The sequence below is a fragment of the Schistocerca serialis genome, chromosome 2 (assembly GCF_023864345.2).
Source record: "Schistocerca serialis cubense isolate TAMUIC-IGC-003099 chromosome 2, iqSchSeri2.2, whole genome shotgun sequence".
NCBI lineage: Eukaryota > Metazoa > Arthropoda > Insecta > Orthoptera > Acrididae > Schistocerca > Schistocerca serialis.
This window is the reverse complement of record NC_064639.1, coordinates 388,754,418-388,781,235: the sequence shown is the minus strand read 5'-3', so window position 1 is coordinate 388,781,235 and position 26,818 is coordinate 388,754,418. Positions and strand designations below refer to the sequence as shown.

Below are 26,818 nucleotides of genomic sequence, written 5' to 3'. Positions count from 1 at the left end.
TTTCAACCAAAGTCTTCTTCAGAAAAGAAAACACACCCACACACTCACACAAGCAAGCACACCTGCTTCACACAACTGCTGTCTCCAGCTGCTATGGCCATAATGCAACTGTCACATCGAATGAAAGCAGCATTCCAGGGTGGGACTAAGAATGGGAAGAGAAGAATGCCAGGGGCAGTGTTGGGAGGCTGTGATGGGGCAGGGGAAGGCAGTGAGCACAAAAGGGGAGGAGCAGAAATGACCAGTGGGTGAATTGGAAAGAAGGACTGGGGAATGTGTTGTAAGGATAACTCCCAACCTTGAGTTCAGAAATCCGAAGGTGGAGGGGAGGATGTCCCAGGCTGTGAAGCAGCCATTGAAAACAAGCATGTTATGTTCAACTGCTGTTGTGTGACAGGGTGGCCCACTTTGTTTCTGGACAGAGATTGGTGGAGGCCATTCATCCTGGTCGACTGCTGGTTGGTAGTCACACCAGCATAAAAGGCTGTTCAACGATTGCTGCAGAGCTGGTATATGACTTGGATCCTCCCCTCCACCACCAGATTTTCTGAGCTGCATCGATGGGAGTTATCCATTCTCTGGATCTGAAATTATCCCAGCCTCAACCTACGGTAACTTACTATCCCCACAATCTCCATCCAACTGTTTACTGAGTGAGGTGGCACAGTGGTTAGCACACTGGACTTGCATTTGGGAGGACAGTGGTTCAAATCCTCATACAGCCATCCAAATTTAAGTTTTCTGTGATTTTCTTAAATTGCTTCACACAAATGCTCCTGGCAAATCCTTCGATAAGGACATGGCCAATTTTCTTCCCATCCTTCCATAATCCAAGCTTCTGATACATTTCTAATGTCCTCTTTATCAACAGGTTCCACCCCTTCTGTTCAATCAACTGCTCCGAATTCATGTCCCTTTACTGTCTTTGTGCGCCACTCTCAGCCAATGCACCCACAGGTCTTTTCCCATTTCTCTGTTCCTCTCCTCACTTCCCCCCCCCCCCTCCCTTCCCTGTAGCCTCCCAACATTGTGCCTGGAAGCCTTGTCCTGCCACCTCCTTGCATGCTCTGCCAGACGGCACTCTTCTCTCCCCCCACCAATACCAAGCTATCCCTCTCACTGCCCCATCCCACTACAAATTGCTGCTTTTGTTCAATGTGACAGTTGCACTCTGGCTGCAATAGCCAGAGATAGTGGTCATGTGTCCATGGGGTTTGCTTGTGTGTGTGAGTGTGTATGTGTTTTCTTTCCTAAAGCAGGCTTTGGCTGAATGCCCAATGTGTAAGTCTTTTTCTAGTGCGTGTCTGCATCTCAAAGTGTCATCTTTATGGTGATTAGCAATCTGTCCTTTCCATAATATTGTTAGCTTTGTAATTAATAGACATCTCTTAAAACTATGGTTGCTCTTCAATGTATGGCACTCTGTGGCTGTGCTCTGCATAGTAGACTCGTTATAATTTTTTTATTTATTTTATTTATTTATTTATTGTTCCGTGGGACCAAATTAAGGAGAAGTCTCCATGGTCATGGAACGAGTCAATCCATGAAATTATAACACAATATTAGAAACAGATAAAATGAACTATAAAAAAAAAAAAATATTCAGGTGACAAGTCGTAAGTTTAAATGAAGAAAATCAACAATGTAACACTGGAATTTGCTTAATTTTTTAGCTCTTCCAGGAGCTCCTCGACAGAATAGAAGGAGTGAGTCATGAGGAAACTCTTCAGTTTAGACTTAAAAGAGTTTGGGCTACTGCTAAGATTTTTGAGTTCTTGTGGTAGCTTATTGAAAATGGATGCAGCAGAATACTGCACTCCTTTCTGCACAAGAGTCAAGGAAGTGCATTCTACATGCAGATTTGATTTCTGCCTAGTATTAACTGAATGAAAGCTGCTAACTCTTGGGAATAGGCTAATATTGCTAACAACAAACGACATTAAAGAAAATATATACTGTGAGGGCAATGTCAGAATTCCCAGATTTTTGAATAGGGGTCGACAAGAGGTTCTCGAACTTACACCACATATAGCTCAAACAGCCCGTTTTTGAGCCAAAAACACCCTTTTCGAATCAGAAGAATTACCCCAAAAAATAATACCATACGACATAAACGTATGAAAATATGCGAAGTAGACTACTTTTTGTGTTGAAGTGTCACTTACTTCAGATACTGTTCTAATGGCAAATAAAGCAGCATTTAGTTTCTGAACAAGATCCTGGACATGGGCTTTCCACAACAGCTTACTATCTATCCGAACGCCTAGGAACTTGAACTGTTCCGTCTTGCTTATAATATGCCCATTCTGTCTGATCAAAATATCGGTTCTTGTTGAATTGTGAGTTAGAAACTGTAAAAACTGAGTTTTACTGTGATTTAGCATCAAATTATTTTCCACAAGCCATGAACTTATTTCATGAACTACATTATTTGTTACTGTTTCAATATTACACACAAGATCCTTCACTATCAAGCTGGTGTCATCAGCAAACATAAATATTTTTGAATCACCTGTAATACTAGAAGGCATATCATTTATATAAATAAGAAACACCAGTGGCCCCAGCACCGAACCTTGGGGAACGCCCCACTTAACAGTGCCCCATTGGGACTGAACATCACTACCACTCTCAATATTGCGGAGAATTACCCTCTGCTTTCTGTTCTTAAAGTAAGAGGCGAACCAATTGTAAGCTACTCCCCCTTACTCCATAATGGTCCAACTTCTGCAGTAATATTTTGTGGTCAACACAGTCAAAAGCCTTCATTAAATCAAAGAAAACACCTAGCATTCGCAACCTTTTATTTAATCCGTCCAAAACCTCACAGAGAAAAGAGAATATAGCATTTTCAGTTGTTAAACCATTTCTAAAACCAAACTGAACATTTGACAGCAAATTATGTGAATTTAAATGCTCCAGTAACCTTGTATATACAACCTTCTCGATAACTTTAGCAAACACCGATGGCATAGAAATAGGTCTAAAATTGTCAACATTATCAATGTCTCCCTTTTTATAAAGTGGCTTCACTACCGAGTACTTTAATTGGTCAGGAAACCGACCACTCCTAAAGGAAAAGTTACAGATATGGCTGAGTACTGGGCTAACATACATAGAACAATACTTCAGTATTCTGCTAGATACCCCGTCATATCCATGAGAGTTCTTGTTCTTTAGTGATTTAATTATTAACTCAATCTCCCTCTTGTCAGTATCATGAAGGAGCATTTCAGGTAACAGTCTCGGAACACTTTTTTCTAAGAGCGCTATATGATTCCCTGTTGGGACTAGGTTTCTATTTTGTTCACCTGCTGTATTCAGAAAGTGATTATTAAATACTGTACATATATGCGACTTATCAGTAACACGGACATTCCCACTACGCACTGATTCTATATCCTCGACCTGTCTCTGCAGACCAGCAACTTCCTTTACGACTGACCATATGGTTTTAATTTTATACTGAGACTTAGCTATTCTATCTGCATACCACATACTTTTTGCCTTCCTAATAACATTTTTAAGCACCTTACAATACTGTTTGTAATGGGCTGCTGCATTTAGATTTTGACTGTTTCTAACGTTTTGATATAATTGCCACTTTGTTCTACAAGATATTCTTATCCCTCTAGTCAGCCACCCAGGCTGCCTGTTTGTGCTAGTACCCTGTTTTAAACGTTCTAACGGAAAGCAACTTTCAAAGAGCATGAGAAAAGTCTTGAGAAAAGCATTATATTTATCGTCTACTGTATCAGCGCTATGAACATCTTGCCACTCTTGTTCCTTGATAAGATTTACAAAGGTCACTACAGCAACTGGATCAGCTTTCCTGAACAGCTGATGACCATATTTAACACGTGTTGCAGCACAAAAATCTTTTAAAGTTAAAATTTGTGCATCATGATCTGAAAGGCCATTCACCTTTTTGGTAACAGAATGCCCTTCTAGTAATGAGGAATGAACAAAAATGTTGTCTATGGTTGTTCTACTGTTCCCTTGCACTCTCGTTGGAAAGAATACGGTTTGCATAAGATTATATGAATTAAAGAGGTCTACCAGCATCCTCTTTCTTGCACAATCACTTATACAATTAATATTGAAGTCACCACATATAACTAACTTTTTGTATTTTCTATAAAGTGAACCAAGAACCTCCTCTAGCTTTAGCAAAAATGTTGTGAAATCGGAGTCTGGGGATCTATAAATAACAAAGTTAGAAGTTTATTGATTTTGTTTATGATAATGATAGAATGTTGTACACTATGTAAACTAACACCTTTGCAGTGTCAAAATCTTATGTGGAATAATCTACCACTTTGATCTAATTATTAGTAGTCCTAGTTACTCATATGGAGGCACTGGCTCAGCTTCCAGTGATCTCAATTTTTTTTCCATAGTGGTAAAGTCTGTAACAGGGTCCACTCAGCATTGTCCGGCCAATATAAGAAGGTTTGGACACCAATATATGCAGGTTAACACTAGGTATTATCAATGGATAATAATTATAGTGTGATCCGTGAGCCTCCCAGTGACCTTCCCAATTTTCTCCTGTAGTGGTAAAATCAGTAATAGGGTCTGCTCAGCATCATCAAGCCAATATGAGAATATGTGACACCAATATATGGAGGTTAACATTGAGTTATCAATGCATGATGATTATAGTGTGACCCCCAAGCAATGTAATGGTAGGCTCCATACACACCAATACCTATAGTTAAAGATTTGATGACTGTATGCCACTTTGAGCATGGTTGCAAAACTTCAGTCACTTGTTGCCAATTTAGTAGTGGTGATTAACCTTCATATAGTATCTGGAATGAATTTTTATGTTGGGTCTTATATCCATATGCTACAATTCAGTAGCTGTGGAAGCAAAGAGAATTCAAAAACAAAGTCAAATTGATGTTGACAGCTAAGAGCAAGGAGAGCAGTATGATGAGTGTTCAGTGAATTCTAAACTAAAATTGCTGTTTTGTGTTCTGAAGAGACAGTAAATCAACTATTCAGTCACTTAGTGATCACACTGACATAAAAATTTACCAAATTCAAAATTGTGAAAGTGTTTCACTGCTGAAGATCACATAACACAGTTTCTCCTTTCATTAACTACATTAATGCTTAAGTGACAGATATCGAGATAAACAAAAAAATCGATTAACTTAGCTTAAGAGTGATAACTGATGAGAACTGTATAGATTGTGTAAGAAGGACCTCTCTCATTCTAGCAGCAGTTCATTGGACATGCATGAGCAGTGAAAGGTTCCAATTGATTTGATATCAGTAAGAATTGACACATATTTTGCCAACAATGATCCTGTGAAACTCAACTAAAAAAACGAACATTTGAGTCTGACAACAGTAAGTTGCCGTGCCAAGCAACTGGATATTGGAAGAGTGTTATAAAGTAATCCACAGAAATAATGATCCACAAGAACTTTGTAAATAAGGATAAAAGTTACTGCTAAATTTAGCTTGAAATTCCATATAGCATCTATACTTCAGGAGCCATGAACAGCACACGAGGCAGATCAAGAATGCCCATGGAGAAATTCGAGCACAGCCTCTGACCCTCACTTACCCCCTCCTTTCCCCCTGGCAGGCAGCACAAGACTTAAGTGCCCACAGCCAAGTAAAGGGGTGGCTGCCTCACTAGTATAAATATGAGGAAATCTGCAATATCTCGACATTTAAACAGAATTTGTTACGTACACCACAAGTGGAAACATCGCAGCATCTCAACACTGTCAACCAACTGAAAACTAGAGAGATTGTCAACTGTAGTATGTGCTAAGAAAGCCTACATTCACACACACAGCAGCTCTACGGGGAGGATGTACTCTGCTGCTTCAAATTGCTGCAGACAGAATTCACCAGCAAGGCAGAACTTCTCAGCACATTGGCCTTCCGCCAGCAGTGCTGAATTGAGAAAATCTTAATGTTTTTCAGAACTGCAGCATCCAGTGAAATCTATGGAAACCACTCAGATAATATGATGGATGGGCATGGCCGTTGAAACGAAGCTCAATTGCTTCACACAGAGCTGGACAAAAATGAATGAATCCTGTTCCCATGCCACCACATACCAGGATTTACAGGGACTGCAGCTCATATGTCAGTAGGGAGGTACAGAAACAGCACACTTCCACAATGCAACTTGGGATAATGGCAGACTGCTGGGAGCACAGACTGCAAACTAGGAGACAAACAATATTAGAACAAGTAGAAAGAACAGTGTTCTGTCACAACTTTGGCCCTCTCTAAAGGGATGAACTTTTAACGTGTCCCAAGAACCATAATGAAACGAGACATTATTAGTGGCTTGGAAGAAACAAAGTAAGGCTTGTCAAGCAAAGATGAATGGTGAAACAGAAGGCTCTGTGAGCACTATGGAAGATGTTGACACACTTTTCCTACCTGCAGACAGAGGGAATCCAGTGGTATCAACATGTACCGAAAGTTACGCTGGACTTGTTTTCAAGAGGGGCAAACCCACGTCCGGCCATTCTGATTTAGGTTTTCTGCAATTTCCCTAAATCACTTAAGGCAAAAACCAGAATGGTTCCTTTGAAAGGGTATGACCACTTTCTTTCTCCATCCCTCCCCAATCTGAGTCTGTGCATTGTCTCTAAATACCTCATTGGCAATGAGATGTTAAACAATAATCTACAATAATCTCCTCTTCCTCCTCCTCCAAGGACCCAAGAACAGTGATTGTTAGGATAACAACTGTTCTGCTGATTAGCTCAAATCTGCCAAAAGCAGTGAAAAAGTAGCTGTATTCTAGGGCACCAGGCACACCACACCTGTATGGATTTCCAAAATCCACAAGGAAAAAGTGACGATGGTTAACAGTGAACACCACCAACTCACTGATGTATAGACTGTCCTAGTACTTAGTTATGCTACAAAAACCCCATGTGGGACACTGCAGTCACAATGTGAAGAATTTGGCTTATTTGTGAACTTCTGCTTGAGACTATTCTAAGTCTCTGAGGCATTCCTGGCTCATTGCTTTGAGGTTTACACAGTAAAACTATATTTGCCATTGGTTCCCCACTGGCCTCTAGGATTGCAAATACCTGCATCAACACTCTGAGGAGGTGGCACTTCAACCCAAGAACTACTACTGTCACATCAGTGAAATATTTGTGGTGTGAAAGCACAGCAGACAGGTGCTCGATGGGTTGCTGGATCATTTAAATGGCATTCGCATCCTAATAATGGAGAAGGCCCATGGAGACCTGTGCCTGCGTGAAATGAGCTGCTACCGTCTGGCACAGAGGCATACAGTGTTAATCACCTTGGTGCATAGAGTGCATTTCATATGTGACAAAGAAAACCATCTAACCAAGTTACAACACAGTAAGGAAGTCAGTGGCTCTGATAAGGCACATAGACCAGTTCCCATCAGATTACAAAAGTTAAGCACCATCGGGTGTAGCCTGTACTTGGATGTGGAACCATTCAGGTATGCCATGCCCTGTTGACAATTTTCTCTTTGCCTTTACAGCAGAGAGGGCAGGAGGGTTGATGACGTAATGTCTCTGACGACCCGTCTTTGCACTAAGGTCCTGAATTCAATTTCAAATCTCTCAACAGTGTCTCATGGTACGATGGTGTGTGACACTGATGATGGTAATGTGTCCCTCAGATGTGGACATTCTTAAGTTCAGTGGCCCCTAGGTGCTCTTTGAGACAATTAGGCAATATGACAGCACCAGGTTTCACTCTCTGCCTTCTCTCATCGTCCCCAACATGAACATGGCATAATACACACACAATTACAGTCACCTACACTTAACACATACACCTATAAACACAGCTCATATTTCATGAAGGGAAGATGCCGCCAGGCATGAAGGATAAGGAAACCTTTCCAATTAGGCGGCTGAACCTGCCCTTCTGGGTCTGCCAGCCATTCATACCATATGACTTTACCTTTTAGCTTAAGGAAATGAAAAGGTATGCAGTGCAGTCCAGTTTGGATTGGTGTTCAAAGGAAGAAAAGATGTTCGAAGAAGAGAGAACAGACAAGAGACTCATTTTTCTTCATAATTCTTCAGTTCGGAACCACACTGCTGCTATGGTTGCAGGTTCGAATCCTGCCTCGGGCATGGATGTGTGTGATGTCCTTAGGTTAGTTAGGTTTAAGTAGTTCTAAGTCTAGGGGACTGATGACCTCAAATGTTAAATCCCATAGTGCTTAGAGCCATTTGAACCATCTTCATAATTTTGGGCACTCTCAGCCAAGCTCATGATCCTGCTTGAAAAATGTGACATCGAAAGCATATTCCAATAACTCCACTGGGAAGAAACCACCAGAACTTAATAACCCAGGAATTTATAGCATGCCATGTAAATGTAGTCTTCATTACATTGTGAAAATGTGAGGAAGACTTCAGATTTGCAGGTTTAGGTAACAAAGAGAAATCAGCAGGGGAGTAGCACAGAGATTTGAGTGCAGCCTCTAGTGACTCCCACCCTCACCCACGGGCCTTACAAGACTCTTGCATCCACAGCCTTGTGTACGGGTGGCGACCTCATCAGCATAAATATAGAACATCCACAATATCTTGACATATGACACAGGGTGAAATGTCACAGTATCTTGACACCACAACTTGTTTGGACACTCGACAGATTTTCATCACTTATTAAGAGCTGGCTGAAAACTTGTGCAGCTTTTCAAGAGTAGAACTTCATTATAGATAACTGCATAATTTGTGAAAACTTTGAGGTTTTTACTAATACTGACTGCCAGTTCATTAACATACAACATAAACAGCAAGGGGCCAAACACATTTTCTTTGGGCAAGACCTGATATTACTTCTACATTTGTCACTGACTCTCCAACCAAACTAACATGCAGCATCCACCCTACCAAGAAATCCTCACTTCATTCATAAATTTCACTTGCTACTCTATATTATCATACTTTTATTAATAATTGGTGATGCTGTATGGAGCTAATTTTTTTCAAAAGTCTAGAAATACTGCATCTAGCTGATTGCCTTGAGCCAAACATCTGAAAGTAAAGTCTGGGTTGAGTTTCACATCACCTATGTTTTTAGCATTAGTACCAGTTGGCATGAAGGTGATCTCTTCACGATACCTCTTTATGTTTGAGTTGGGAATATGTACTAAGATCCTGTAACATTTGGATAGCAATGACATTGGACAACTGCTTTGTGGATCACTTTGTGGAGATGGATGTGACCTCTGCCTTCTTGAAGTATTGGGTACAGTGTTTGTTAGAGGGATCTACAGAATATTATGATTAAAAGAGAGGCCACCAGTTCTGTATAGAATCTGACAGGGATTCCCTTTGTCCTGGGACATCATAAGCACCATTGTCCAATTTAGGGTTGGAACCTTAGTATGATTCTGCTGAACTATGCTGAGAATACAAGTTTACTTTTATTTCCGTTATGCAGATGGCTGTACTTAGCATTTCCTCTTGTCAAAAAGAGTATAGAAGGTGTTGCAGAAGTTTGTTTATTATTACTGCAAGATAATCATCAAGTAAGATCCTTTTTTATATCTCAGAGAACACTAACCAGAGACTTTCTAGTACATAAAAAAAAACTTTTCCTTTTTTTATGCCAGTCCTCATGCTTTGACCAACTCATTTGGTTGCTATTTTCTTTATGGTACGAAGTGATGGACTCATGCCTGAAAAATACATACAAAACCAACTGGACTCGAGTGACCAAACATTGCAGAAATTTGGCATGCCTGTGGCTATTTCACACACTTTTAATAATCATTTGCCCAATACCATAATATACACTTTCTCAAAATTTCAGTCTCTGATTGCAGTTTTTGGATGTCAGGCTTCTGAATTCACAGGAGAAGGCTAACACCTTTCAATTCAGCAGCTTTCTTCTTAACTGTTGGAAATGAAAATTATCCATTTTATAAAACATTCATCAAGTATTGATGACATTCTTTTGGGGATAAACCACCCAAAACAATTTTATCAACACACAGTATTAAAATTTATCCATTTGGGCGAAACAAATGATCACTTTATTTACGGCATATTTTGTTTACATCATGTTTTCAAAGTTGATACTTAATTTACATTGTCTTGCAACATAGCTCAGCATGACAAAAATAAAAATTTATTTACATTAGTACTGGCTCTGTCATAGGTCCATAAATTTTTATTGCCTTTTACCAAATCGTAAATGAACACTCAGTGTAAGGAAAAACACAAATTGCCATTTTTCTGGAAGTATCTAGATTGCTACATTAAGATTGCATTTTACATGACACACACACACACACACTCTCTCTCTCTCTCTCTCTCTCTCTCTCTCTCTCTCTCTCTCTCTCCAAAGTGAAAAGTGATTAATTCACCGACATATTTATTCCATAAATCTCAGCGTGCATGAAGAAGCAGTCACTGTATACTGTTTCTGTAAGGTATTGTAACAACACATTATCACTAGTCCGTATCTACACACAATGACGTAGATGTAGAAATACAGGGTGTATAAAAAGAATCATACAGTTGGGCACATCTTTATTTCTGAAACTAATAAACATGTACAGTGAGTTTTGTTTTTTGATGAACAGGAAACTCAAAAAGCTTTCTTTCATACATTTTCATAGGTGTTCAATATGCCCCCCTTGAGATCCATGGCATATGTCAGTGCAGTATTCAAATTTTTCCCACACTGCAGCAAGCATGTCTTGAGTTACAGCTTCCATAGCTGCTGTTATGTGATGTCTCAGGTCATTTATTGTTGTTGGTAATGGAGGCACATAAGCAGAGTATTTTATAAACCCCCACAAGAAATAATCACATACAGTCAGTTCTGGTGACCTTGGAGGCCAGTAATGTAAGGCTTAATCATTTGGTCCAATGCAACCGATCCATCATTGAGTAATCCTTTGATTTAAAAATTCCCACACTTCCAGATGCCAGTGCCCCATACTGCTGGTAAAAAATGAAGTCAATTGAATTAGTCTCCAACTGTGGGAAAAGAAAGTTCTCAAGTATATTGAGATATGTGCTTCCTGTAGCAATGTTGTCGGCAAAGAAAAATGGACCGTACACCTTTTCCCGTGAAGCTGCACAAAAACCATTAAATTTTGGAGAGTCCGTATCATGTTGTACAACTTCATGTGGTTGTTCCATACCCCTTATTCTCACGTTATGACAGTTCAGCTTTCCATATAAATGAAATCTTGCTTGTCATTAAACACTAAGCGTGGGTGAAAACTGTCATCCTCCATCTTGCCAAGAAAGAAATTACAGAACTTCACATGTTTTTGTTTATCAACTTTATGAAGAGCTTGCAGTAGCTGAATTTTGTACGGTTTCATGTGTAAACATCAACGCAGTACACACCAGACGGACACAGATGACATGTTAAGCTGGCGAGCTACATGGAAAATGGATTTCTGCGGACTCCTTGTGAAACTATGGTGGGTACAATCGACATCTGTCAAAGACACACGGGGATGGCATGGCGATTTGCCTTTACACAAACAACCTGTTTCTCAAAATTATTCATGCCCATCTAATGCTCTGTGTTGTAGGAGGATCCACACCATACCTAATACAAAAGTCGCGTTGAACAGCTATTACTGACCCACACTGCTGCTACCTAGCAGTAACCATGTAAAATTCGAGTGTTTGCTCTTTCCAACAGTATTCATGCACATATCTCAAATAACATACAAAAAAATAACTGTTAAGTCAGATGGTTCTTTTTGATACACCCTGTATAATATGAGGACAGTACAAAAAGTGAGTTACATTTATTATGACAGGCCAATCAACTTTTATTGAATGCCACACTGCACTTCACTCCAAAGATATACACAGATGTATGACACCATTTTTCAACAGTCTTCAAGACTATGTAAACAATGTTCCGAATGTTCTACCAATCCTCAACATCCATTTCTTGTAGAATCTTAGGAAGTATTTTGCCTTCAACATAATGGGGTATCTCAAACAGAATGATCATCTCCATGGCAACCTGCATGCATTCCAAAAAACATCCCACTTTTCTCATATGACATCCTGAAAGCCGTGGATCAAGGTAGGCAGGTAGATGCTATATTTCTCAATTTCCAAAAAATATTTGACTCTGTGCTACATCCGTGCTCATTATCAAAAGTAAGATCTACAGGTTATCAACTGAAGTATGCGACAGGATTGAGATGTTTTTGGTAGGGAGGATGCTTCATGTTGACTTGGATAGAGTGTCAACAACTTTTGGTTTGTCCCGAGGAACTGTATTGGGACCCTTACTGTTCGGTTGTTTATCACTGACCATGCAGATAACATTAATAGCAACCTCAGACCTGTCGCAGGTGATATATAACGTACTGTCTGCAAATATTCAGTTAGTTCTTCAAGTGGTGCAAAGATTGATAGCTTGCCTTAAATGTTCAAAAATGTAAAACTGTACACTTCTCAAAATGAGAGAATGGAGTATCCTATGACTACAATAGCAATGACACCCATTGGGAATCTGTCAACTCATACAAATATGTGAGTGTAACATTTTGCAGCGATATGAATCGAACGATCACAGTCTGAGGCATAGGGAAAGCAGGTAGCAGGCTTCAGTTCATTGTTAGAATACTAGGAAAATGCAATCAGTCTAAAGGGAGATTGCTTTTCAATCACTTGTGCAACCCATTCTAAAATACTATGTTTGGGACCCATACCAAATAGGACTAATGGCGGCTATTGAATGTATACAGACAATGGCAGTATGAATGGTCACAGTCTGTTTGACCAGTGGGAGAGTGTCATAGAGATATTGAAGAAACTGAACTGGCAGACCCTTGAAGTTAAGAAGCAAATTATCTCAAAAAAGCCTACTTAAAATGTTTAAAGAACCGGCTTTAAATTATGACTCCAGGAATGCACTACAATTCCATGCTCATTGCTCCCAAAGCAATTGTGAGATCAAGATTAGATTAATTATAGTGTAGGCAGAGATATTTAAACAGTCACTCTTCCTGCACTCCATACGTGAAGGGAGTGGGAAGAAGCCCTAATAACTGGCACAATTAGAAGTACCCTCTACCATGCATTTCATAGAGGTTTGGAGAGTACTGTTGTAGATGCAGAATGATAATTATAGGAATTATTTATAGATTACTCCATATGTGTGCAGTAAGAGGCAAAAAACATCTACTTTGAAGAAAGCTGCTGCTCTCCTCTTAACTTTTTATGTAATAATAAAGGATTCTTGACATCTGTATTCTATTAAGTTCGTGGCACAGTTACACTATTTTCAGCTGTCATAATGAAAAATGCAGTGAGTGTTTGGCAGAGGCTTTGCAAACTATGTGGAATGTTTGGCCAACATAATGCTCTGAATAAGTCGACTGTGATTAGACTGATTGCTGTATGTGAGAAAACCAGTTCAGTTGTGAGCTTTGAACCTCAGGGCATCCTCATGTTAGTCTTTCTGTGAAATACATCATCATTGTCAGTAATAACATTGATTTAAGTCCAATGAAGTCTATTTGCTGAAATTCATAGCAATTGGATATTGCCAGCACCAGCAGGCAATGAATTCTGAAAAGATATCAGCACTTTTGGGCCTGTAAAACAGACAACAATTTTATCAAGAAAACAGTCTTCACTGACGAGGTTCACCCTCTGAAGAATGACTTCATGAACAAGTAAAACTGCAGGATTTGGCAGAGAGAAAACCCTGGAATAATTATGGAGAAGCTATTACATTCATAACTATTGACCGTGTGGTGTGGAGTTTGGGCTGAGGGTTTAACTGGGTCTTACTTCTCCGAAGACATTGTTAGAAACGCATTAACAGTGGATGGCGAATGCTACCGCTATATGTTAAAGAGTTTTTGTGGTCTGAACTGAACTGAATCATAGGAATGCTGAAGAGGTTTGGTTTCAGTAAGATGTCTCTACTTGTCACACATTGATTTCAACAATGGACTTATTAAAAGGGGTTCCCTGGCTGGGTGACTTTTCACAGTGGTGACATGAATTTGCCACCAAGAGTTTGCAATTTGAGTTGATTTGGTTTCTTTCTGTGCAGATACTGTAAGTACGCTGTTAAACCGTGCTCACTTCCAGAGCTCAAGATCAAGATTAAGGGTGTACTTTCAGAACTAGAGGTGCAAGTATGCTGCAAAGTCATGAAGGACATTCGAGTAATATCATACACTGCATGACAGAAAAATTTATGCACCCAGAAGACATGGTCAGGTCTAAATGGACTTTCATATGCATACACACCATCGGCGGGAATACAAATGATTAATGTTGTAATTCTCTGTGACAGTTAGAACACCCACCTGACTGCATTAGGCTGGTAGGAGTGTGGGCAGTGTCAGGTGTTGAGTGATCACCATGAAAGACATAGATGCGCCACATACTGGTGCAAGATGACAATATCAACACACCTGTCAGAGTTTTAAAGTGGCATCATTGTGGATCTTCATTTGGGCGGCTGGTCAGATCTTGAAATATCCAGATTTATGGGGCACTCGGATCTGACAGTTGCCCAATGCTGGACTGCATCATAACATGACAGTAGGCATACTTGCTTGTCATTGATGTTCAGATTGATTACCACAAGGGAGGATTGCAGTTTTGTGCACCAAGCACATTGTAAACCTTCACATCTTCCCTACCATGTGAGAACAGTTAGTGGGCTCCCAGCAACATTCAGTCATCCGTAAGGCAGTAGTCAGACTAAGAAATCGCTGTCCCATGAGCCGGCTGATATTAACACCACAACACAAACAGCTGTGACTGGACTATGCTGTGAAGAGGGAATTGCTAATTAAATATTTTTTTCCTTTGTATTTGAATATCTGGGGATTTTCATTTCCTGCTTGATGTGAGTCAGTAATCTGTTATGGATTTTTTCAGCAGAGTGTAAAACTCCATAGTTTATACTTTTATTTTAGTATTGTGGTTATGAATTGCACAGTTTACCTTAACTCTTATAAACCTTGAATACTATTAGGAATATGGGTAAGCTACTATGAACAGCATAGTGAACGCATTATTATCGTAGCAAAGATAGGCACAAAACCCAAGCCTACTGCTGTAGTATATGTTTGTATTCCAACTAGAGCCACAGCTGATGAAGAGACAGAAGAAATGTTAATGAGATAAAAGAAATTATTCAGATAAAAATCAAACAATGGAAAATCCAGGATGAAATGTAACAATATTATGAAAAGGAAAGTTGCTACTCACCATATAATGGAAATACTGAGTCGCAGAAGGCACAATAAAAAGACTGACACAAATTAAAGTTTTTGGCCCATAAGTTCTTCGTCAAAAATAGACCCCCCCCCCCCCCCCCACACACACACACACACACACACACACACGACTGCAGTTTCAGGCAACTGTGGCCACACTGCAAGCAGCAGCACCAGGAGGAGGCTAGGGATAGTAGGGTAAGGATGGGACAGCGCAGTACTGCTGGGGAGCACACAGGGACAAGGTGGAGAGGGTAGGGCGGCTCTGTGCAGTAGGGTGGTTAGACGTAGGGGAGGGGAGAGGGGGTAGCGAAAAAGGAGAGAAGTAAAATGACTTGCATGGTGGAATGAGGGCTGCATAATGCTGGAATGGGAACGGAGGCTGGATGGGTGAGGACAATGACTAATGAAGGTTGAGGCCAGGAGGGTTACGTGAATTTAGTATATATTGCAGGGAAGTTCACCCCTGTGCACTTCAGAAAAGGTGGTGGTGGGAAGGATCCATATGGCACAGGGTGTGAAGCAGTCGTTGAAATGAAAGATGTCATGTTTGGCAGCGTGCTCAGCAACCGGGTGGTCCACTTGTTTCTTGGCCTCAGATTTTTGGTGGCCATTCATGCAGAAGACAGCTTGTTGGTTGTCATGCTCACATAGAATATAGAACAGTGATGGCAGCTTAGCTTGTAGATCACATGACTGGTTTCACAGGTGGCCCTGCCTTTGATGGGATAGGTAATTTTTGTGACCGGACTGGAATAGGTGTTGACGGGATGAAGTATGGGGCTGGTCTTACATTTAGGTATATTACAGCTATGAGGTAAGGGGTTGGGAGCAGAGGTTGTGTAGGGATGGACAAGAGGTTGTGTAGGAATGGACAATTATATTGTGTAGATTCAGTGGATGGTGGAATACCAATGTGGGAGATGTGGGAAGGAAAGTGCGAAGGCCATTTCTCATTTCAGGGTACAGCAAGAGGTAGTCGAAAGCCTGACAGAGAATGTAATTCAGTTGCTCTAGTCCTGGGTGGTACCGAGTTATGAGGGGAATGCTCATCTGTGGCCGGATGGTGGGACTTTGGGAGGTGGTAGGAGACTGTAAGGATAAGGCATGGGAGATTTCTTTCTGTACAAGGTTGGGAGGATAGTTACAGTCTGTGAAGGCTTCAGTGAGACCCTGAGTATATTTCAAGAGGGACTGCTTGTTGCTGCAGATGCAACAACCACAGGAGGCTAGGCATAGGGATTTCTTGGTATCGAACAGGTGGCAGCTGTCAAAGTGGAGGTATTGCTGGTGGTTAGTAGGTTTCATATGGACGGAGGTACTGATATAACCATCGCTGAGGTGGGTGTCAACATCTAGGAAGGTGGTTTGTTGGGTTGAGTAGGACCAAGTGAAACAAATGGGGGAGAAGTTGTTGAGGTTCTGCAGGAGCGACGATTGGGTGTCCTCACCCTCGATCCAGATTGCAATGATGTCATCAATGAACCTGAACCAAGTGAGGGGTTTAGGAAGAATTCCTTTAGATGGCCCATGAATAGGTTGGCATAGGATGGTGCCATGCAGGTGCCTATAGCCATCCTTCAAATTTGTTTGTAGGTAATGCCTTCAAAGGAGAAGTAATTGTGGGTGAGGATATAGTTGTCATGGTCACTAGGAAGGAGGTTGTTGGTTTGGAGTCCGTCGGGCATTGGGGAAGGTAGTGTTCAGTAGTGGTTAGGCCATGGGCATTAGGAATATTAGTGTAAAGGGAGGTCGTATCAATAGTGACGAGCAGGGCACCGTGTGGTAAAGGGACAGGAATTGGGGAGAGTCGGTGGAGGAAAAGAAAGGAATATAGCAGAAGACCAAGCAGTTCTTCAAGAGATGAAATAGTAAAGGCAGCAGAGGATCAAATACGTAAAAATACAAGACTTAATAGAAATCCTTGGGTAATGCAAGAGATATTGAATTTAATTTATGAAAGGAGAAAATATAAAAATGCAGCAAATGAAACAGGTGAAAGGGAATGCACATGTTTAAAAAATGAGTTTGACAGGAAGGGCAAAATGGCTAAGCAAGACTGGCTAGAGGACAAATGTAAGGACTTAGAAACATATTCCACTAGGGGAAAGATATATACCACTGAAAGGAGTATTAAAGAGGCCTTTGGGGAAAAGAAGAGCAGCTGTATGAATATCAAAGGCTCAGAGGAAAACCAGTCCAAAGCAAAGGGAAAGCTCAACAGTGGAAGGAGTGTATAGAGTGTCTATACAAGGGAGACAAACTTAAAGGCAATATGATGTAATGGGAGATGTGACGAGAATAATTGAGAGAGCTCTGGAAGATCTACGTTAAAAAAAGGCACCAAAGTAAACAACATTCTATCAGAACTACTGATTGCCTTGGGAGAACCAGCCATGACGACTCTCTCCCATGTGGTGTGCAAGATGTATGAAACAGGTGAAATACCCTGAGATTTCAAAGAAAAATATAATAATTCCAATTCCAAAGAAAGCAGGTGATGACAGGTGTGAAAACTACCAAACTAACAATGTAATAAGTCATGATTGGAAATACTAACACAAATTCTTTCCAGAAAGAGGGAAAAACTAGTAGAAGCTGACCTCGAGGAAGATCAGTTTGGATTTTAGAGAAATATAGGAAGTGGAGAAAATGGTCAATAGATTGCGTGCGATAAAGCAGCTGGGGTGGATGAAATTAAGTCGGAACTCATCAGATACAGTGGAATGTCAGGTCTTAAATGGCTACATAGGATAATTGAAATGGCGTGGGAGTCGGGACGGGTTCCATCAGACTGGACGAAAGCAGTAATCACACCAATCTTTAAACATGGAAACAGAAAAGATTGTAACAACTGCAGAGGTATCTCTTTAATCAGCGTTGTGGGTAAAATCTTCTCAGGTATTGTTGAAAGGAAAGTGCGAGTATTAGTTGAGGACAAATTGGATGAAAATCAGTGTGGGTTTAGGCCTCTTAGAGATTGTCAGGACCAGATCTTTAGCTTATGGCAAATAATGGAGAAGTGGAACAGGGAATTTTATCTATGTTTTATAGATCTAGAAAAGGTATATGACCAGGTTCCTAGGAGGAAGTTATTGTCTGTTGGACGAGATTATGGAATAGGAGGCAATTAAAGGTATTTACATAGATAGTCACGTAGCAGTTAGAGTTGACGGTAAATTGAGTTCATGGTTCAGAGTAGTTTCAGGGGTAAGACAAGTCTGCAACCTGTCTCCACTGTTGTTCATATTATTTATGGCTCATATGTTGAAAACAATAGACTGGCTGGGTGAGATTAAGATATGTGAACACAAAATAAGCAGTCTCGCATATGCGGATGACTTAGTTGTGATGGCAGATTCGATTGAAAGTTTGCAAAGTAATGTTTCAGAGCTAGATCAGAAATGTAAGGACTTTGGTATGAAGATTAGCATCTCTAAAACGAAAGTAATGTCAGTGGGAAAGAGATATAAATGGACTGAGTGCCAAATAGAAGGAACAAAATTAGAACAGGTGGACGGTTTCAAGTACTTAGGATGCATATTCTCACAGGATGGCAACATAGTGAAAGAACTGGAAGCGAGGTGTAGCAAAGCCAATGCAGTGAGCGCTCAGCTACAATCTACTCTCTTCTGCAAGAAGGAAGTCAGTAGCAAGACTAAGTTATCTGTGCACCGTTCAGTCTTTCGACCAACTTTGTTGTACGGGAGTGAAAGCTGGGTGGATTCAGGTTACCTTATCAATACGGTTGAGGTTACGGATATAAAAGCAGCTAGGATGATTGCAAGTACTAGTAGATGGAAACAATGGCAGAGGGTGTCCACAATGAGGAAATCAAAGGAAAACTGGGAAGGAACCCTATAGATGTAGCAGTCAGGGCAAACAGGCTTAGATGGTGGGGTCATGTTACACGCATGGGAGAAGCAAGGTTACCCAAGAGAATCATGGGTTCAGCAGTAGAGGGTAGGAGGAGTCGGGGCAGACCAAGGAGAAGGTACCTGGATGTGGTTAAGAATGATTTTGAAGTAATAGGCTTAACATCAGAAGAGGCACCAATGTTAGCACTGAATATGGGATCATGAAGGAATTTTATAAGGGGGACTATGCGCCAGACTGAACGCTGAAAGGCGTAATCAGTCTTAAATGAAGATGATGATGATGTAGATGTAGGAACATGCAAGGCAATATTGACCCTAAGACTTATGTTAGAAAGACAGGTTAAGGAAATGCAAACCTACATTTACAGACTTAGAGAAAGGTTTTGAAAATGTTGATTGGAATACTGTCTCGGAAATTCTGAAGACAGCAGGAATATAGAGTTAAGCGTTAGGAAGCCTTTCCTGAAAGTATTTATCTGGAATGTAGCCAGTATGGAAATCACACATGGACAATAAACAGTTTAGACAAGAAGAGAATAGAAGCTTTTGAAACATGGTGGCACAGAAGAGTGTTGAAGATTAGATGGGTAGATCACTTAACAAATAAGGAAGTACTTAATGGAATTGGGAAGACGAGAAACTTTGGCACAACTTGACCAGAAGGAGGGATCGGTTGATAGAACACATTCTGAGACATCGAGAGATCACCAATTTAGTGTTAGAGGGAAGTGTGATGTATAAAAATCATAGAGGGAGACAAAGAGATGAAACGGTAAGCAGATTCAGAAGGCTGTAGGTTGTGGTAGTTATTTGGGTTGTGGTAGTTATTTGGAGATAAAGAGGCTTGCACAGGATAGAGTATGTGGAGGGCTGCATCAAGCCAGTCTTCAGACTGAATTCCATAATAACATTATTTATGAAATACACACGAGTGTAAGAACTCCTTGGTCTTTCAAGAAGCTACTGCAAGATGTGTGATTGCATGGTGGACTCTTTACATGCTTCTGTAGAATAAATACTTTTTTTACCTTAACCACAGTGCCCCAGAACATTATACTAGCAACCCTATCTACAGGTCAACACAATGCAAGAGGTTTCTAATTGCAAAGGAGTAGTTTTTGGTTGATTTATCCAGTTGCTGTTGCCATCTTTGTTTATCACACAGTTTGAATCCTATGAAGTGATCTTTGTGATACCTTCATCTGGTATCCGTAATAAATCAGTTAAAAACTTAGAATTTTGTTCAAGAACTACACTGATTTACTAGCCAAGCTATTTTGTTCCTGTGCCTCCTATAGTCAGCCATGTCTGATATACCTACATTTGTGTTTACTCCATGGTGCACATGGCAGAGGATATTTCTAGTACCATAAACATTTCCTCTTATGGTAAGTGGGCAGAATAAGTGTTAAAAATCTTCTGCATGAGCTCAGTTTCTGTGCTTTGACAGTCAAGATCATTTGATAACATGTATGAGGAGGAAGTAATACAGTACATTTTTTCCTCTTTTTGGAACATGCATTCTTGGTATTTTGATAGGAAACTTCTCTGAGATGTAAACCTCTCTCTGGTAGAATCTGCCATTGGGTCTGGATGAGATACCCCTTGGCATTCTTGCACTTACAAAATGAACCCGTGATAAAATACACTGCTTTCTGTTGGATATTTTCTATCTCTCATATTGGTGGCAAGGGTCTCCACTACTACCATTTAGCTTTTTTCTTTTTTTTTTATCTCCCTTCCTACTTGGTAAGGCTCTCATACTGATTGAGAAACTATCTGTAACTCAACTCCTGTGGTTGCAGTATATTTTTTGAGGACTTCTTCCAATGAATCTCAGTTACACCTCTGCCTTTCCCAAAACTAATTATACACTCCTGGAAATTGAAATAAGAACACCGTGAATTCATTGTCCCAGGAAGGGGAAACTTTATTGACACATTCCTGGGGTCAGATACATCACATGATAACACTGACAGAACCACAGGCACATAGACACAGGCAACAGAGCATGCACAATGTCGGCACTAGTACAGTGTATATCCACCTTTCGCAGCAATGCAGGCTGCTATTCTCCCATGGAGACGATCGTAGAGATGCTGGATGTAGTCCTGTGGAACGGCTTGCCATGCCATTTCCACCTGGCACCTCAGTTGGACCAGCGTTCGTGCTGGACGTGCAGACCGCGTGAGACGACGCTTCATCCAGTCACAAACATGCTCAATGGGGGACAGATCCGGAGATCTTGCTGGCCAGGGTAGTTGACTTACACCTTCTAGAGCACGTTGGGTGGCATGGGATACATGCGGACGTGCATTGTCCTGTTGGAACAGCAAATTCCCTTGCCGGTCTAGGAATGGTAGAACGATGGGTTCGATGACGGTTTGGATGTACCGTGCACTATTCAGTGTCCCCTCGACGATCACCAGTGGTGTACGGCCAGTGTAGGAGATCGCTCCCCACACCATGATGCCGGGTGTTGGCCCTGTGTGCCTCGGTCGTATGCAGTCCTGATTGTGGCGCTCACCTGCACGGCGCCAAACACGCATACGACCATCATTGGCACCAAGCCAGAAGCGACTCTCATCGCTGAAGACGACACGTCTCCATTCGTCCCTCCATTCACGCCTGTCGCGACACCACTGGAGGCGGGCTGCACGATGTTGGGGCGTGAGCGGAATACGGCCTAACGGTGTGCGGGACCGTATCCCAGCTTCATGGAGACGGTTGCGATTGGTCCTCGCCGATACCCCAGGAGCAACAGTGTCCCTAATTTGCTGGGAAGTGGCGGTGCGGTCCCCTACGGCACTGCGTAGGATCCTACGGTCTTGGCGTGCATCCGTGCGTCGCTGCGGTCCGGTCCCAGGTCGACGGGCACGTGCACCTTCCGCCGACCACTGGCGACAACATCGATGTACTGTGGAGACCTCACGCCCCACGTGTTGAGCAATTCGGCGGTATGTCCACCCGGGCTCCCGCATGCCCACTATACGCCCTCGCTCAAAGTCCGTCAACTGCACATACGGTTCACGTCCACGCTGTCGCGGCATGGTACCAGTGTTAAAGACTGCGATGGAGCTCCGTATGCCACGGCAAACTGGCTGACACTGACGGCGGCGGTGCACAAATGCTGCGCAGCTAGCGCCATTCGACGGCCAACACCGCGGTTCCTGGTGTGTCCGCTGTGCCGTGCGTGTGATCATTGCTTGTACAGCCCTCTCGCAGTGTCCGGAGCAAGTATGGTGGGTCTGACACACCGGTGTCAATGTGTTCTTTTTTCCATTTCCAGGAGTGTATATGGTAATTCAACTTTAAATCGCTATAGATGCATACTCCAAGATCCTTAATAGTTGAGACTGCTCCTGGTGACATTGCAAACAATAATGGATCTTTCTGTCTGCTCATGTGCAGTAAGTTATTTATTTATTTTGAGGGTCGTTTGCTAGTCTACACACTTAGTGTCTATTGATACAATTTTCTTCCATTTCAGCTTCCCTTTTACACCACCATAACTCATGAACTGCCTCACAGATCTTCTCCTATTATCCACCAATATCATTTAGAGGACTGCATGTTTAACAAGACATGTAACACACTGTTGGGTATTGAGGAATTGTGGTTTATTCATCTCATAATGTACATTTGCAATCCATTTGGTTTCCACACTGACAGGAGACATAGAAATTTATAATACAGTTACAGTTATTTTTACACTGATAAGTAATAGTAGTAAAATAATTGATAACACTGTAATGATATTTCTTGGGATATTAACACATTGTATCCAGCTCAAATTTCCAGTTCGTCTTACGTGAAGTCATCGTCTGAGTAATAATATAACAGTGTCAGTGCCTCATATGAGTAATAATATTACAGTATGAATTCCTCATATAGATATCTTTTAAGTGGATCTGAATTCATGTGCATTAACTTGTCCCCTTTTAATTTATAATAATTTTCATTCCCATGTATTGATGCCCCTGGGCATACAATTTGAGGTGGTGTGCTCAAAGTTACTTACATTTTTGAGAGCTTCTCCTTGTTAAAAGCTATCCACTCATTTCTATTTCCCAGAAAGAATTCACAGTCCAAACAAAAAACTGGTCCATTATTCCATAAGCAAGTATTCACTATTCAGCAGCAGATAATTGTATTGAATGCCTTCTGGAAGTCAAAGAACATGACATCAATTTGGGTACTACTGACAAACTGTGATTGTGATTATCTAGGGGTGCGGCCTGAAGCCGTGTCCTAAAAAGATGGTAGGAGTGAAAAAATTGCTATTTAATGTGCTAACTGATTTTCAATAGAACACTGTTGGTATAATCCAAGTTGATTCCTACAATGAGATTCTCAGGCTTCAGAAAGGCAATAAAATGTGTTCCATAATTCTGCAACTGACTGACATTAGTTATATACCCTATAGTTATACATTTGTCTGATGTCCAGTCTTAGAAACAGCAATTACTTGTGCCTTTTTCCAGTCACTTGGAACACTTTATTATTTCAATGAGTTGCTCTAAACTGCTGCTAGGGGGGGAGCATGTTCTCTTGCATGATTTGTATGTAATCCTATTATGTACACTCTTTAAGTTGATCCTACATTCTGTCATCACACTTCTGTCATTTCAGTGCCCATGTGACGACTAAAAGGGGGACAGTAGTGTGACTTCCCTCAGTAAATCATTTTTGAATGACTGAAGTCAGTATATCTGTCTCTTTGTTTCAATGCAAGTCACTCAGTGACTTGATGGATCCGTTTATTGAGTTTATGTAAGACCAGAACTTATTACAATATTTTTGCTCATTGGTAAGCAAAATTTTACTTTTGAGTTCAATGAATGCTTCTTACATTCATTTTAGCTTCATTCAGCTTTTGTTTGTTTACTAGGGACGAAGCTCTCTGCTTTCATAGCAGTTGTACAGTATGGGTACTTAACCAGGGCAGATCTTTTCCATCCCTCACAACTTTGTCAACAGTTACATATCTGTGCCATACTGTAATACTTTTGAATTTTCTGTATACACATCGTCACCCTCAGAGATAAATTCTTGGTGTATATTTCTCAAACAATCTGCATACTGGCAGAAAAATTTCTGTACCTTGTTCAAAATATTTTAAATTGCAGTAGTTATTGATTCCCTCCCCTACATTAACCAATTTTGAAAGTTTAGATCTGTTAATCATATGAAGTCCTGTCCCTGTTACTCACAAGGTGTGAGAGAAAAGTATTGAGACTGACAACACTGCAAGCGATCTGGCAATGCACTGTTGCTCTACTTGTGTAGGCCAATGTGTTCATCCCTTCCAAATGCTCAGTCCAAGTTTCAGCTTCATACAGCCATCATGTGACATTTTAGAGTGCCATCACTGAAGTTGTGCTTCGGTTGTGTAGAGCAGTGTTACGCCATTAAGTTTTGAACTTGAGGAATCTGTGAGTGTGACCTTTGAAAAGATGAAACACACCTATGGGAAAGATTCCGTATCAAGAGCACAAGTTTTTCGCTTGCAAGAATCATTTTTGGAAGGCAGAGAACAGACAACAGACAAGTGACAAACCTCGCTCATGAAGACCTTAAACTTAAAAAACCAACAAAAATGTGAAACATGTGCATACTCTTGTGAGATCATACCGACATTTAACAACAAGGATGATGGGTGACCTGTTAAACACTTTCACCATACATCAAATTTAGACAGAAGTTGTGCACATGTGAAAGGTTTGTGCCAAAATGGGAACAAAACTGAGCATAAGGATAATCAAAGAAGTGTGTGCATTTATTTTAGAGGATTACCAATGACTATGAACAGTTCAGTCATGTGATCAATGAATCCTGCATTTTTAGTACAATCCTGAAACAAATCAACAAAGTGAGAAGTGACACACTGAGACATCTCCTCGACCGAAAACAGCTTGAATAAGCAAATCAAAGATCAAAACAAAGTTGATTTGCTTTCTTGACAGTAGGGATATTGTGCATAAAGAATTTGTTCCTCCAGAACAAACTGTCAACCAAGAGTTTTACAAAGAAGTTCCTGAAAGCGTCAGGAAAAGTGTGAACTGAGTGAGACCAGACATTGTAGACAGGTGGATGCTGCATCATGACAATGCCCCATGTCACACAGCCACTTCCATCACAAAATTTTTGATCTCAAAAGGCATTCCCATTGTTCCAAGCACCCCTATTCACCTGATCTGAGTCCTTGTGACTTTTTTCTTTCCCAGAAATTGAAAAATGTCTTGTAAGGACTTACTTGGGAGTCTGGAGAATATTCAAAAGAATGTGACCGACATGGTAAATGCTCTACCAGTTGAAGCCTTTCAGTGCTGCTACCAAGACTGGGAACAATGACTCTGCTAATGTGTAGCTTCCATAGGGAATGACTTTGAAGGAGAAATATTGCTGTTTGAAAAAAATAAATGAAAACTATGGTCGATAAAAAAATCAGTCTCATTACTTTTCTCACACACCACATGTTTCTCCCATTCTATAACTGGAAAGCTTACCACAATCTGGAAATTTACACACATTATTATAAAACTTCTTCAGTTCACATAAGTCTGTAGAGGCATCTGATTACCACGTTTGATGCCAAAATTCACTTAAATAATTCACGTATGGCATCTTTAGCCCACAAAAGATGTAATCAATATAATTGACTTCTGTACTGCCAGAAATATGACACCGCTATTGACATCCAGCCTGTTTTAGCAATATAAAAATTTATTTTCGTAACACTAACTGGGTTTACTACCATTAATTAATGAGTCTAATTTTAGGAGCTTACCATACACACTCTGCAATTAACTATGACTATATTAACATTTGCCCCACAATAACTGTGTCCTCTGTATTTAACATGCATGGTTATCTATATTCTCCATATATGCCTACACAGGTCTGACGTTCAATTATGTTAATTGATCATCAGACCTGTGTAGGTATTTAACCTGAAAGACGCTCAGGAGCCCACCAAATATATTCTGCTACCCAGGTAGCACCTTCCTGTGTGTAATGCATGCTTGAGTGGGATAAAAGGAACTCTAAAATTCTCTTTCCAGTCATCAGAGACTAGCCTGAGACTCTGATCTGTTCTGGGAGTAATGCTGCAAATACTAATAGTGGTGAGAGTATCTCAAGAAAATTTAAACTAACAAGAAGTAAAGTTTCACGAGCAAAGTTTGTCATTACGTTTTTGCAAGTCTTGTTGGTATTGACAGTTCTTAATGTGTTTATTTTTCTTTGCAGGTCTCTTGCAGCTGAACATGAACCTATATTAGCCACCTGTGGAGTTACACAAGTATCGTTTGTCTGAAAGATCTCACTAACTTATGACTTATTATGCAACTATTTATTCAGAAACATTACGGTTGAAGCTTTCAGAAAGCTTTGGTGCTGTCTAAATATGCACTTCTTCAGACAATTTTGATTTTTTTTTTAAATGTAATATTTTTTTTTGGTGCTCACTATCATAATGTGCCTTAACAGTATTCGTCAAAGAAATGTGTCAGTATTTTTTATATACGTGTTGCTGCACTTTATTTTTGGCATGTGATATTGTGCATTATGTGCGCATTTACAGTATTCATTGTTAGAGATTGATCTGAAAACTTGTATTAAGGTACTTAATATTTGTGTTTTTGCACTATTGTGTGTTCTGTTGGCACAAACTGTTAATTAAATAAAATTTTACTCCACGTTTTAA

At 40.6% G+C, this 26,818-nt stretch overlaps 1 protein-coding gene across 4 annotated transcripts in view; it reads left to right on the top strand.

Annotated features, from left to right (window-relative positions):
* Nucleotides 1-26,818, top strand: part of LOC126457215 (ATP-binding cassette sub-family A member 7-like) — a 594,847-nt gene extending 568,029 nt beyond the window's left edge. For all 4 annotated transcript variants that reach the window (XR_007585450.1, XM_050093334.1, XM_050093335.1 and 1 more), the window contains one exon: nt 26,362-26,818. The gene's annotated coding sequence lies outside the window, so the exon portion shown is untranslated. The remainder of the gene's footprint in view (nt 1-26,361) is intronic.